The 14,524-nt window shown below is 39.4% G+C and overlaps 1 long non-coding RNA gene across 2 annotated transcripts; it reads left to right on the top strand.

Moving 5' to 3' along the window:
* The first annotated feature begins 1,883 nt into the window (after positions 1 to 1,883).
* On the top strand, positions 1,884 to 6,467 carry LOC122078575. Of its 2 annotated transcripts, none has more exons than XR_006140118.1 (4): positions 1,884 to 2,088; positions 2,278 to 2,328; positions 2,641 to 2,816; positions 6,057 to 6,467. It is a non-coding gene; the product is annotated as an uncharacterized LOC122078575 (long non-coding RNA). The 2 variants fall into 2 exon arrangements; XR_006140119.1 differs by having other exon boundaries at positions 2,641 to 2,834.
* Positions 6,468 to 14,524: the final 8,057 nt, after the last annotated feature.

The raw sequence follows: 14,524 nt of genomic DNA, 5'->3' as shown, positions 1-14,524 counted from the left end.
AGAGATTAGTGGGGCGCTTGATCTATCTTTCTTATACACGCTTTGACATAGCATTTGCCGTCAGCTTGGTTAGTCAATGCATGCATGATCCTACTCTCACATGGAAACTGTGCTGCGTATTCTCCGATACTTGCAATCTGCCCTAGGATGTGGCATCATTTTTTCTCCTCACGATCACTTTAAGGTGGAGGCCTTCACGGATGTTGAATGGGCATGTTTCCCTGATGATCACAGGTCTACTACTGGTTATTGCATCTTTGTTGGTGGTAACTTTGTTACGTGGCGAAGTAAGAAACAAGCTGTGGTTGCCCGTTCAAGTGCCGAAGTAGAGTTCCATGCTATGGCACATGGCGTTTGTGAACTCCAATGGCTTCATGTTCTTCTCACAGATTTGACTGTCCCTGCCACCCTTCCTATGAAGCTCTTTTGTGATAGCAATCTGCAATTAGCGTCTCTCACAACCCTATCCAGCATGATCGAACCAAGCATGTGGAAATCGATCGACCCTTCGTCAAAGAGAAGTTGGATATGAGTCTTATTACTATGCCTTTTGTTCCCAGTAGTGAACAACTGACTGATGTATTACTAAAGGTCTTAGTAGTAAGATGTTTCATCCTATTATCTGCAAGTTTGCATATGTGATATCTATGCACCAACTTGAGGGGGAGTTGGAATAATGGGTTTGAGGGAAAGTGTCAGTTGCCAAACAGACCCCAAGGGGTTTAATGGTCTTTGTAATTCTTTAGAACTTTCTCTCCGTCATTATAAATAAAGAGGTTTGATGTCATATTTGACACAAGCCATTACCCCATCCAACGAACCCCAATTTAGTTGACCACCAGTACTATTTGGGTAGGGGGACTCCATTTTAGTTGAATATCCTGTGGCTGGAACAACATAAATCAACGAAATTATTGGCCCAAAGTCGAACCTTTTCTGATCCCATGAACAAAGATTTATTAAGCACACTTAGGGAATTGTTAAATGAAGCCTATCAAATGCACTTTTCAATCACATAGCACAGACAAGTCACTGATTGGAGATCAAGTTATTTTTACCCAAATGGTTATGCTACTGTGAAATTCAAAAACAGAGTAGTGACAAGAGGTGGTGAGTAGTAGGTTTAGCTGTTTAGGGTGTGATTTGGATAGGGCTCATGAGAAATAGCCATAGTTATGGCTTTTCAAAACTCTGCTGTACAATGAATTTTTGCTACTCGAATTGGAAGTTCTGAAAAACCTGGAAAGGTTCACAACTGCCTGAGGCGTCAAATTAGATTTCCTTTTGTTTTTTGGATAAATAAATTGAACTCTCCCCTGATTTATTCTTTTGTAATATTGCAATAGTTATTGATCCTCATCTCTAGATATAGTCGGTTTTAACAGTAATTTTGTAGTAGTGCCAGAAGTGCTTCTGTTATCGTGCCTTCCATATACATTTCTGTTTCTTTTATGATTCAGATGCACTTAAGCCATGTTACCAAACACGTTTCTACTTCACAGAAGTATTCCCCGAGAGAAAAATAAAATTTCTCGCTCAGAAACACTCCAATGGGAAGAAATGTTGTCAAACAGGCCCTTCAGTGTTTCTGATAGAATTATGTGGCTGTAGTGATCTGTGCAGTATGTTAAGGTCATCTTGTTCTAGAGACATCCTCTCATTTATTTATTAGGGAAGAAAAAGACAAATTGTGGGTTGTGCCAAGTTATGCACATTGTCATAATTTAAAAGGAGGCAATGAATATTTAAAAAAACCTGGGAGAGCATCTATCTGTTTATCATCTGGAGTGTATTAAACCTAAAGATTTAGGGTATTGAGACTTTTGTGAGGTACATACAGTTCTGCAATTTTTTGTTAGATTTGTATAATATTGCAATGTTTCGTTTTAGTTATCATGGCTCTGTTGATGGTAGGAGAGAATTGAAGCTGAAAGCTTATTTGCCTCAAAAGAAGCTGAAGAGGAGGCTAAAAAGGAATCTGTTAAAACATTCATACCAGGTGAGGTTCTAAATGTTCCAGAGCTTCCAAAGGAAGAAGCACCACCTAAAGTAGTCGCCCCGACACCAGAGCAAATAATTGCTATTAAGGTATTATGCTTGTTATGTTTAGAAGGCTTCATGGCTACCTGTACATTGGATTTCCAGAATCTTGCTTTGAGTAACCTTTTAGAGTTCCACATGTTTACAGTTTACGTTGGCTTTCCAAAATCTTGCTATGTGTAACTTTTTAGAGGTCCACATTTTTACAGTTACTTATACTTCACTCTATTGTTGCAGGCTGCTATAGTGAATTCCCAGACTCTGGAAGAGGTTGCAAGACTTGAAAAGGTATTATCCTTTTGAAGCTCAGATAGTTTCTATGCAATTATAGTCATCTTTTGGCCATCCTTTCTGCTTTGACTTCTTAGAATATTGAATTCCTTATGTTTCCTCTATTGCTTTTGATTTGCTTGTGTACATGTTTTGGATGAGCACCTTGCCCTTCCTTCTTTCCCTTTTAAATATAACTTTATACTACTTGAATTTTTCTTTATAAAGATGAAAAGTAGAATCCAATTCTTGATTTTTTATTAGCTTTTGTGTGCTGTATTTTCTGCCATATTGACTTTTAAGGTTTCAATTATGATTTGGCATGAACAGGCATTGAAAGCAGGCCAGCTACCTGCAGATCTGAAGATCCAAGATGATGTTACAATGACAGATGGTGTCGATCCCAAAGATGACAACATGGAAATGGACTCTCAAAATGAAGTTAACAGGGAGCAAGACACTGAGGACCAACAGGCCAGTAACAGTCCTACCAGTTGAGCAAGCATGTATTGTCTTGTCCTATGGTTTGTGAAATCGATTCTATTCTTCTTACATTCTGTACTTGGTGATAGTACATTATGTTGGTTTTTTCTTACTTGTGAATTATGTGTTGGTACATGATGTTGGCTTTTCTTACTTGATGGCTTGATGCATTGCATTTTAGTGTTGCTTTAGGTCAGAAGTTCCATTGCTTTACACAACAGAACTCCACGCATCATAGATATGTACTAAAGGTCAGTGTGGCCGAAGCTAAAGAAGCCCTGAGAAAGATGAAAGCAATGAAAACACTAGGCCTAGATGAGATTCCAATAGAAGTATGGAAAACCCTAGGAGCATGTGGAGTTGCTTGGTTAACCATGCTGTTTAACAGGATTATGACCGAAAGGAATATGCTAGATGAGTGGAGGAGAAGCATTGTGGTCCGGTATACAAAAATAAAGTGGATATTTAGAGCTGTAATAACTATAGAAGCATAAAATTAATGAGCCATACTATGAAGCTATGGGAGAAGATTATTGAAGACCACTTGAGAAGAGAAACTAAGATTTCGGCGAACCAATTTGGATTTATGCCAAGTCGATCTACAACAGAGGCTATCTACCTACTGAGGAGGCTCATGGAAAGTTATAGAACCCATAAGAAGGATCTCCACTTGGTCTTTATTGACCTAGAAAAAGCTTATGATGGAATTCCTAGAGATCTAATCCGGCATGCACTAGCAAAGATAGTGATGCAGTTGCACAATGGACTTAGCAAAAAAAAAAAATCTTTTTGATTTGATTCTCTTTGGATTTAGAAACAATTTCTTTTGTATTAGTTAGCTTCTAATTTTATTAGTTTCCATTTTAAATTAGTTACCATTTTGATGCTTTGAATTTTTTTTATAAGCCATGTAATTCACTAGTAAGAGACAGAATTGAAATTTTGATTTAAAATTGGATGTTTGCTTGGCTGAAGCTTTGGTTGCCGTGACTCTCTCTTTTCTGATTTTTTTTTTCTCTTATTCTTTCCCTCTGTTCTTGTTCTCCTTCTTTTCATTCTCTCTAATGCTGGCCAAACCCCTGTTTCTGGGCGACAGTTTCAGCACCAAACAAGGGATCGATCTCTCTTACCTTTGATCTGTTGGAGCTGAAATTTTGTGCGAAGATTGCTCTTCCCTAAGAGATCAAAACCCCTAAACTCTGGTTCCGGAAATCCCTTTCATCACAGGGTAGAGTTTCACTTGCAGGTCTGGACAACAAGACGTCACCGTAAAGCTCAGTTTCAGTAGTCTGGAACCCCTGCATTGCTTGTTGCCTAAGGAGACTTTTGATGGTTTTAGTAGGGCTGTGAGTTGCGACCTCTCCTTTGAAATTTCAGCCCAAACCGAGCTCTTTTGATGAAGTTCCATTGATCTGAATCCTCCCATCTCTTCCGCCCCTGTTCTGACCTAAGGTAGAAGACAACACAATCGTGAGTTGCCCCTTTTCTGTCTTTTAAGTCTGATTTACCATTATGCCCTTCTTTTGGTCTCTAATTATCTCATATCCCTATTCTTATTTTACTTCTTAGTTTACCCCATCAAATAATCATGAATTCCCTTTAAGTCCTATCTCCCAAATAGCTCATTAACTAAGTCTGGTTATTTACAATTCTGCCACCCCCTTTACAACTTCAGCTTAATTACAATTCTTCCACTTAGTTGAAGCTTGATTTCAATACAATTGTTATTGGGTGTTACCTTTGTTTTATTGAGTGTTTAAGTGGGCCCTAGGCGGTCCGATTTCTGTTCTTGGAACCCGGATCCGCATCAGATAGACGTCGATTACATATGTGGATATAATTAAGGGCATGTATGTGGGGGTGGTGACTAGTGTGAGATCTGTAGGAGATCAATGCAAGGAATTCCCAATTACGATTGGGTCACATCAAGGATCAGCCTTAAGCCTTTATTTGTTTGCGCTTATCTTGGATGAGCTATCCAAGTGCATTCTTGATGAGGTCCATGTAGAAACGCAACCCTAAAACGATGCAGAAGATAATGGAAAAACAAAACAAACAATGCACACGGATTTTACGAGGTTCGGCAAGGTTGCCTACGTCCCCGGTGAGATGAGATCCTGCTTCACTATCAATGGAGAATAGGGTTACAACGCTCGTCCTCACACTTCTCTCAAATTGGTTGCATTACAGAGAAAGAAACCCTCGCTACAAATATATAGCGAAAAAACCCTAATCCGGATTAAACTACAATTGCCACCATAATCCGGATTAAACTACAATTGCCCTCAAATAAAAAATTCGAGCGGGGGGCTACGCCCCCCTACACCCCCTGCTATGCAGGGGGCCTCTTGCCCCCCTTGCAACCCCCACGGCCCGCTAACCGGCTAGTGGGACTGCCGTCCTGCCTGTCTAGGTGTTGCACCAGTACTCCCTGGATTAAACTGCGACGGAATACAAGACATCATACACCAACAGTCCACTAGTGTATGCTTTTCACTGATGACATCGTTTTAGTGGATGAGGCTAAAGCAGAGATTAATACTAAGTTAGAGCTATGGAGATCTACCTTGGAAACAAGATGTTTTCAAATTAGTAGATTGAAGACGGAATATATGACGTGTAATTTTCGCAACTTTGATGGATAATGAAATTGTGAACAATCAAGGAGAAAGAGATTCCACGAATTGACTATTTTCAATATCTGAGGTCTACCATAAAGAAAGAAGGTTACAGAGAGGATGATGTTTCACCGAGATTTAAAGTGGGATGAATGAAATGGAGAGCTCATTCAGAATATTGTGTGACCGGAGTATCCCTTTAAATCTTAAAGTAATTCTACAGGACTCTTGTACGACCTATCATGATATATGGGGCCAAATGTTGGGCAATTAAGAAGTGCCATATAGAGAAGCTGTGCATAGCTGAGATGAGGATGCTAAGATGGATGTGTGGCTAAACTAGGAAATATAAAGTTAGGAACTAACATGTCAGGAGAGAATTTCAACGATGATTTAGAATTGTGTTTGTTGTGGAGATTTTTAACCACGTAAATGTCTGGTGGAATTTCAACCGTGTAGATATAGAGGCATTGTTTACATTTTCATTTTTTTGGTGTGGCAAAAAGGGTCTTCAAAAGCTGTTTTACACATCACACACATCAGCTAATATGGTGGCTTTCAGCTTACTGCCATTAGTTACCTGCTGATTGTTTTGCTTGTCTGGAGTAGTTCTATGATATTATTACCTGTTGCATGTATTTTCAGGACAAACAGGGTGTTTCCAGCAGCCAATCTTCTTAGGTCTCATTGTTTTAGTTCCAGTCTGTCGAGTTAGTGACAGTTTCTGGATAATGTGGAGATTGTTCTGCGGTGGCCGACTATTTCCAATCCTTTTAAATGCCTATCCAAGTAACAGGAAATTATTGTCATGAAGCCATTTCGTTAGATGAACCAAGTCAGTGTAAGGACTATGGGTTGTTATTAGCAATCAATTAAAAATTGATATTTTGCTTGCTATTAAAGCACAGTCGACCTAAAACAATTTGGTGCAAAAAATGGTGGAATTAGCAAGAGGTACCATTTGATGATGCAGATTTTGCCCTAATTGGAGGAGCTTATTTAGGAGTGTTGTATTTTATATGCTTAATTCTGTAATGAAATTCAGTAGTTTCCTGACTTTCATGTTTTCCCCTAGGCGTCAAAATTTATGCAGTTGGAACGGTGGTTCAATTGGAGTAGATTTCCATTTTTCCTTTTAAATACTTATTGGTGCATATGATTTGCTCCTTTGAGAAAGTGCAGTTGTTNCTGTTCTGACCTAAGGTAGAAGACAACACAATCGTGAGTTGCCCCTTTTCTGTCTTTTAAGTCTGATTTACCATTATGCCCTTCTTTTGGTCTCTAATTATCTCATATCCCTATTCTTATTTCACTTCCTAGTTTACCCCATCAAATAATTATTAATTCACTTTAAGTCCTATCTCCCAAATAGCTCATTAACTAATTCTGGTTATTTACAATTCTGCCACCCCCTTTATAACTTCAGCTTAATTACAATTCTTCCACTTAGTTGAAGCTTGATTTCAATACAATTGTTATTGGGTGTTGCCTTTGTTCTATTGAATGTTTAAGTGGGCCCTAGGCGATCCGATTCCTGTTCTTGGAACCCGGATCTGCATCAAGTGGTATCAGAGAAAAATTTCCTGCACTTCCCTAACCATGATAGGTAACGTTACCAATGCTGAGTTGAACAAATTGTATCGTGAGTTAGCCGAGAACCAACAGAATACTGATGCTAGGCTTGAGAGGACTGAAGCTAAGTTTGACAAGTTTATGGAAGAGATGATTGCCTTTATGAAGAGGTCCGACAAGCGAGCTGAAGAAGGATCCTCTACATTACCTCCTCATCTCAACACTTACGGATCTAAGACACCTCAAAGGCAGCAACTTGATCCAGTTGTTCCCCAGGATGTTACCCTGCAATTTTCTGACAGAGATTATGGCATCAAAGTTGAGGTTCCTGAGTTCAGTGGTGAAAAGGGACATGAGGAATTTCTTGACTGGCTTACCAAAGTGGAGAGAATTTTTGCGTATAAGTCCCTTCCAGACGTGAAGAAGTGTGAACTCATCATCACCAAGTTTATTAGGTATGCATGTTCATGGTGGGATGATATAATCCATGCAAGGTTTGTCAAAAGACTTGGACCCGTTACCAATTGGGAGGTCATGAAGCAGATCCTGACTGAAAAATTTGTTCCTCTTAATTATGAAAAGGTAATGTTCCATAAATTACTTAATTTGCAACAAGGGAACAAAGATGTGGATTCCTACACCCTCGAATTCCACAAACTGTCGTCAAGGTGTCGACTTCAGGAGACAGACCAACAACGGGTGATGCGATATATCAGTGGGTTAAGTACTGAGATTCGACTTGAATTGGCTAACACTGATTTCAGGTCTATTGATGTGGTAGTGATGCGGATCCGGGTTCCAAGAATAGGAATCGGATCGCCTAGGGCCTAATTGGACACTCAATAAATAATAGCAATAACCAATGGCAGAATTGTAATTAAGCTTAAGTTATAAGGGGGGTGGCAGAATTGTAATAACCAGAATTAGTTGATGAGCTATTTGGGAGATAGGGCTTGAAGGGAATTAATGATTATTTGATGGGGATAAATTAGGAAACACAATATGAGTTTAGGACATGAGAGAATTAGAGACCAGGAAGAGGGCATAACTGGAAATCAGAATACAAAAGAAATAAAACAAACTCACGACTCTTTCTTCAACCCTGCGTCAGAACCAGAAAAGAGGGCAGCTTCGATAGTTTTGATGGAGCTCTCTCACACCATCATGTATCGACCTTGGCCTGGAAGGGAGAATCGCAGCTCACAGGTCTTGTAATTTCAGCCGAGGTTCAGCCAAAACATGAAGTGAAAGGATGGAGTCTCCTCTCTGATATCAGGGCTGGCCGAGGGTTTCAGAACCAGATCTGAATCTGAGTTTGATTTCTCAGAACAAAACACAGTCTTGGATGTAATACTCCAGGGTTTTGATAGCCTGTAGATAGGAAACCTTCAATCAAGGTATTGGTCCAAGTAGTTCAAGAATGAAGGAGGTCGACCCACTTATTTGCGGCTGCAGCTATCACCCAGAAACAGAGAAAGAGAGCAGAAAAAAAAAAACAAAGAAGCAGAAGAAGAATAATAGACAAAAGATGATGAAGAAAAGAAAGAAAGAGGAAGAAACAAGAATGGAGAGGAAGATCAGAGAAAGAACTTCAAAGTGGGAGAACAAGCTTCTCGGCAGCCATATCATTCATTCCAAAAATTCAATTCTTCAAAAAAACTTCAAATTCTAAAACTGAGTTCTTCTCTATTACATGACTAATATAAAGGAAAAATCAAACAATTAATGGAAACTATTCTAAAATTAGAAGCTAGCTAATTTAAAAAGAAATTATTTCTAAAACAATAGAAAATCAAATCAAAAGATAGTTCTTTCCCAAGTCCATCGTGCAATTGCATCAGGCAGCAGCTCATGCCAAGACAGCTGAAGAGAAGTCCATTTATTGGAAGAGTATGCTCAAGATTCCTTTAGTTTATAGACCTCTACCATGTATGGAGGAAAAGAAGCCTGAAGCTCGTAGAGTTGAAGAAAAACGGTCAGAGTTCAAAAAGGATAGTATTGGGGTAAAAAATATCTTATGCCATAGTTGTGGCGAGAAGGGTCACTATTCCAACAAGTGTCCCAACAGGACTCGTTTTGTGAATGTAGCAGAGAAGCAGCCGACAGACAAGAGTGAAGATGAATCTCATTTATATCCTTATCCCCTCGAGGACGATGATATTGTCGATGATGAAGATGAGGATGTAGAAGCCCATTCAGCTAGCCTTTCATCCTTTTTGAATAGACTAATTGATAAGGCTCCTCTCTTCAGACAGAAGGGTATTTTTCTGCACGGCTCCTATCACACTGATGTTCATGCAGTTGTTGATACTGGGGCAGAAGCAAATTTTATATCTATTGAATTTGTTTGAGCACACAACTTTCCACAGAAGCAGCTTTTCAAGAAGACTCACGTGAGAGTTTTTGGACCCACAGGTCGAGAAGAGGCGACTGCAGTTGTTCGAGTACACTTACAATTTGGGCCGATACAGTACCATGTCACCTGTTTGGTTACTCCATTGGCACATTGTGACATTCTTCTAGGGCGACCTTGGCAGCGACATACAGGCATTCTCTACGATGGCGCACGGAACACCATCAAGGTGAAGCAAGGAGGTCGTATGTACTTAATGAGGCCACATGCATTATCAGACATGCCACGTCGTCGACTGACTCCAGCTCCAGTGACACGTTAGCCTACTCTCCCTCCTCTTGGTGTTATGTTCCCATCTCTTGTTTCGAGATACACGCTACCTCATCAACGAGCAACTTACAAGGGTATCTTGGGAGCACGACCTAACTCGACGGAGTCGAGTTCTTCTAAGACCAGGAGAGCTGATGCAGTTGCACAATGGACTTAGCAAAAAAAAAAAAAAAATCTTTTTGATTTGATTCTCTTTGGATTTAGAAACAATTTCTTTTGTATTAGTTAGCTTCTAATTTTATTAGTTTCCATTTTAAATTAGTTACCTTTTTGATGCTTTGAATTTTTTTTATAAGCCATGTAATTCACTAGTAAGAGACAATTGAAATTTTGATTTAAAATTGGATGTTTGCTTGGCTGAAGCTTTGGCTGTCGTGACTCTCTTTTCTGAATTTTTTTTTTTTCTCTTCTTCTTTCCCTCTGTTCTTGTTCTCCTTCTTTTCATTCTCTCTAATGCTGGCCGAGCCCCTGTTTCTGGGCGACAGTTTCAGCACCAAACAAGGGATCGATCTCTCTTACCTTTGATCTGTTGGAGCTGAAATTTTGTGCGAAGATTGCTCTTCCCTAAGAGATCAAAACCCCGAAACTCTAGTTCCGAAAATCCCTCTCATCACAGGGTAGAGTTTCACTTGCAGGTCTGGACAACAAGATGTCACCGTAAAGCTCAGTTTCAGTAGCCTGGAACCCCTGCATTGCTTGTTGCCTAAGGAGACTTTTGATGGTTTTAGTAGGGCTGTGAGTTGCGACCTCTCCTTTGAAATTTCAGCCCAAACCGAGCTCTTTTGATGAAGTTCCATTGATCTGAATCCTCCCATCTCTTCCGCCCCTATTCTGACCTAAGGTAGAAGACAACACAATCGTGAGTTGCCCCTTTTCTGTCTTTTAAGTCTGATTTACCATTATGCCCTTCTTTTGGTCTCTAATTATCTCATATCCCTATTCTTATTTCGCTTCCTAGTTTACCCCATCAAATAATCATTAATTCCCTTTAAGTCCTATCTCCCAAATAGCTCATTAACTAATTCTGGTTATTTACAATTCTGCCACCCCCTTTATAACTTCAGCTTAATTACAATTCTTCCACTTAGTTGAAGCTTGATTTCAATACAATTGTTATTGGGTGTTGCCTTTGTTTTATTGAGTGTTTAAGTGGGCCCTAGGCGGTCCGATTTCTGTTCTTGGAACCCGGATCCGCATCAGATAGGCGTCGAGTACATATGTGGATATAATTAAGGGCATGTATGTGGGGGTGGTGACTAGTGTGAGATCTGTAGGAGATCAATGCAAGGAATTCCCAATTACGATTGGGTCACATCAAGGATCGGCCTTAAGCCTTTATTTGTTTGCGCTTATCTTGGATGAGCTATCCAAGAGCATTCTTGATGAGGTCCACTGGTGTATGCTCTTCACTGATGACATCGTTTTAGTGGATGAGGCTAAAGAAGAGATTAATACTAAGTTAGAGCTATGGAGATCTACCTTGGAAACAAGATGTTTTCAAATTAGTAGATTGAAGACGGAGTATGTGATGTGTAATTTTCGCAACTTTGATGGATAATGAAATTGTGAACAATCAAGGAGAAAGAGATTCTACGAATTGACTATTTTCAATATCTGGGGTCTACCATAAAGAAAGAAGGTTATAGAGAGGATGATGTTTCACCGAGATTTAAAGTGGGATGAATGAAATGGAGAGCTCGTTCGGAATATTGTGTGACTGGAGTATCCCTTTAAATCTTAAAGTAAAATTCTACAAGACTCTTGTACGACCTGTCATGATATATGGGGCCGAATGTTGGGCAATTAAGAAGTGCCATATAGAGAAACTATGCGTAGCTGAGATGAGGATGCTAAGATGGATATGTGGCTAAACTAGGAAATATAAAGTTAGGAACTAACATGTCAGGAGAGAATTTCAACAATGATTTAGAATTGTGTTTGTTGTGGAGATTTTTAACCACGTAAATGTCTGGTGGAATTTCAACCGTGTAGATATAGAGGCATTGTTTACATTTTCATTTTTTTGGTGTGGCAAAAAGGGTCTTCAAAAGCTGTTTTACACATCACACACATCAGCTAATATGGTGGCTTTCAGCTACTGCCAATAGTTACCTGCTGATTGTTTTGCTCGTCTGGAGTAGTTCTATGATATTATTACCTGTTGCATGTATTTTCAGGACAAACAGGGTGTTTCCAGCAGCCAATCTTCTTGGTCTCATTGTTTTAGTTCCAGTCTGTCGAGTTAGTGACAGCTTCTGGATAATGTGGAGATTGTTCTGCGGTGGCCGACTATTTCCAATCCTTTTAAATGCCTATCCAAGTAACAGGAAATTATTGTCATGAAGCCATTTCGTTAGATGAACCAAGTCAGTGTAAGGACTATGGGTTGTTATTAGCAATCAATTAAAAATTGATATTTTGCTTGCTATTAAAGTACAGTCGACCTAAAACAATTTGGTGCAAAAAATGGTGGAATTAGCAAGAGGTACCATTTGATGATGCAGATTTTGCCCTAATTGGAGGAGCTTATTTAGGAGTGTTGTATTTTATATGCTTAATTCTGTAATGAAATTCAGTAGTTTCCTGACTTTCATGTTTTCCCTTATGCAGTTGGAACGGTGGTTCAATTGGAGTAGATTTCCTTTTTTCCTTTTAAATACTAATTGGTGCATATGATTTGCTCCTTTGAGAAAGTGCAGAGGTTTTCCGGTATGTGGGGGGATGCAACCATCCAACATACACAATTACCATAAAACACTTGAAATTGTGCCGTCATTCCCATCTGCATAAAACCTAGCAGCACCCATTCTGGCTTTTGTAATGGGGGGGGGGGTGTTAATGTTGAACGTCCAATTCAAATTCAAATTCATCAGGACCACAAAATTTTACTCATGGTTGCCGTCTTTCTGTGCTAGCGATTAACATTTTTGGGGGAATGTAACCATACGAAACATGCAATTATTATTTCTATAAAATAATAAAAATACCCCGGGACAGAACTTTTGCCCATATTAGACTACGTTTGTACAGTGTATACTGGTGGGTAAGGACTGACGAGGACAAGTCGATAGGCAGATTAAAGGTATTGGTATTGGATATTGTATCGAAAGAAGGTGATTTTAATAGGGTTGTCGTATATTAGTATCATAGAGATGTAAGATATGTCACACGCATGAAAATGGTCAAGAGATATTTCGCCGTGCGTGGGATTCATAAAAAAGTAAAGTATGAAAAAATTGTATTATTGAATCTTTTGCAATAAATGTATAAAATTTGATGTAATGATTTAAGTCCTTAGTACTTAATTTAGTGGTGTATTAAAGAGAATAAAATGAGATTTATTATTAACATTTTTTTTTAAATTACTTTGAGAAAATTACAGTGACCTCCCCGGAAGATTCTGACAATGCCTAGGCACCCCAAGCTGAAAAAGTATTGCTACTAACCCTTAAAAAGGGTAAACTTACATATCTACCCTTCTCCCCATTAACTCAAATTCTTGCTGCTCTCAGTTAACCCCTCTTCTCCCCCATCTCTAATAACCCTAAATGAAAGCTCTAGCATCCTTGGCTACTATCACAGCACCAGCTCCATCTCGGTAATCAATTTGCAGGTGATGAGAGAAATTTGGACTTTGGGCATCAGCATTGTTCTCTCTCTCTCTCTCTCTCTCTCCTATAAAATGTCTCTGGCCAACCATTAAGAAAACCCAACAGCTAAGCTAGGAAGCTTGGCTTGATAGAATTAGAACGATTGTTTTCTATCTCTGGATTGGATGGATCAGTGCTGGAGGCGACCGATGAAGTTTGTGGAGTTGGGGGTGATGGTGGTAAGATCTGTGGTGGTGGTAGTGGGGATCATACGGTAGAGATGGAAATGGCGGATCTGGATTTTCAGGTTCCAATCATGAGAATGATAGAACTGATGTTTTTTATCAGAAGATGATCGAAGCCAATCTTGAAAATTATGCGAGGTTCTTGAAAGAGGTAACAATTCAAGGGCATCATCACCGGCCTTCGCCTTGGCCGATTGGGTCTCTCTGGCACGACGAAATCGACGCCCTCCACAAGATTCCCAAAATTTGTTTTCTCGCTTCCTCAATAACGACTTGACTGGCCCCATCCCCCGAGTTCAATCACCTCGGTGCGCTTAAGGCTATCTACTTGTCTGGCAATAGTTTTTCCAGAGATATCCACCTGATTTCTTCTCCACGATGGGGTCTTTGAAGAAGATTTGGCTTTCCCAGAATGCATTCACAGGGGAAATCCCATCCTCCGTCGCCTCTATTCCCCATCCAATTGAGATTCATCTCGAGTACAATCAATTCTCAGGTTCAATCCCACCCATCAGACAGACAAGTCTGATATCCTTCAACACCTCTATCAACAAACTAGGGTTCTGCAAGGGTGGAGTGCATGCCTGGTGTTACACATGGGCTCCAATGGTGATGAGACCCACAAAGATGCATAAATAACCAAATTGGCTTAATCGAAAGGTTGAAAGAGGGTTTAAAAATGCTCATTTTATATTTTAAGTCATTTTAAGTTAACACCGTCACTCTAAAAAGGGGACGGATGTAATAATTTTTTAGCTTGAGGTGCCGGGACATTGTCAGAATCTCAGGGGAGGTCACTGAAATTTTCTCAATTTTTTTTATATAATTGTCTAAATCTGTTTTGATCCATAGTTTGAACATTGTAAATTTTTGAAACTTGAGAAAATGGAGAAGATCAGGATTGTTTTTTTATGCTAGATGGTTTTTCCTTAACCCAAATTAAGGAGAAAAATAAATTCTTAGGCCTTAGATTGTTCTATTAGTTTCATATCTCACTCATTGTTTCAGTGAGTGTATCTTACC

This window comes from Macadamia integrifolia, chromosome 5 (genome assembly GCF_013358625.1).
Source record: "Macadamia integrifolia cultivar HAES 741 chromosome 5, SCU_Mint_v3, whole genome shotgun sequence".
In the NCBI taxonomy this organism is placed as follows: Eukaryota; Viridiplantae; Streptophyta; class Magnoliopsida; order Proteales; family Proteaceae; genus Macadamia; species Macadamia integrifolia.
Note: the sequence above shows the minus strand (reverse complement) of the source record. Positions and strands in the feature narration are given on the sequence as shown.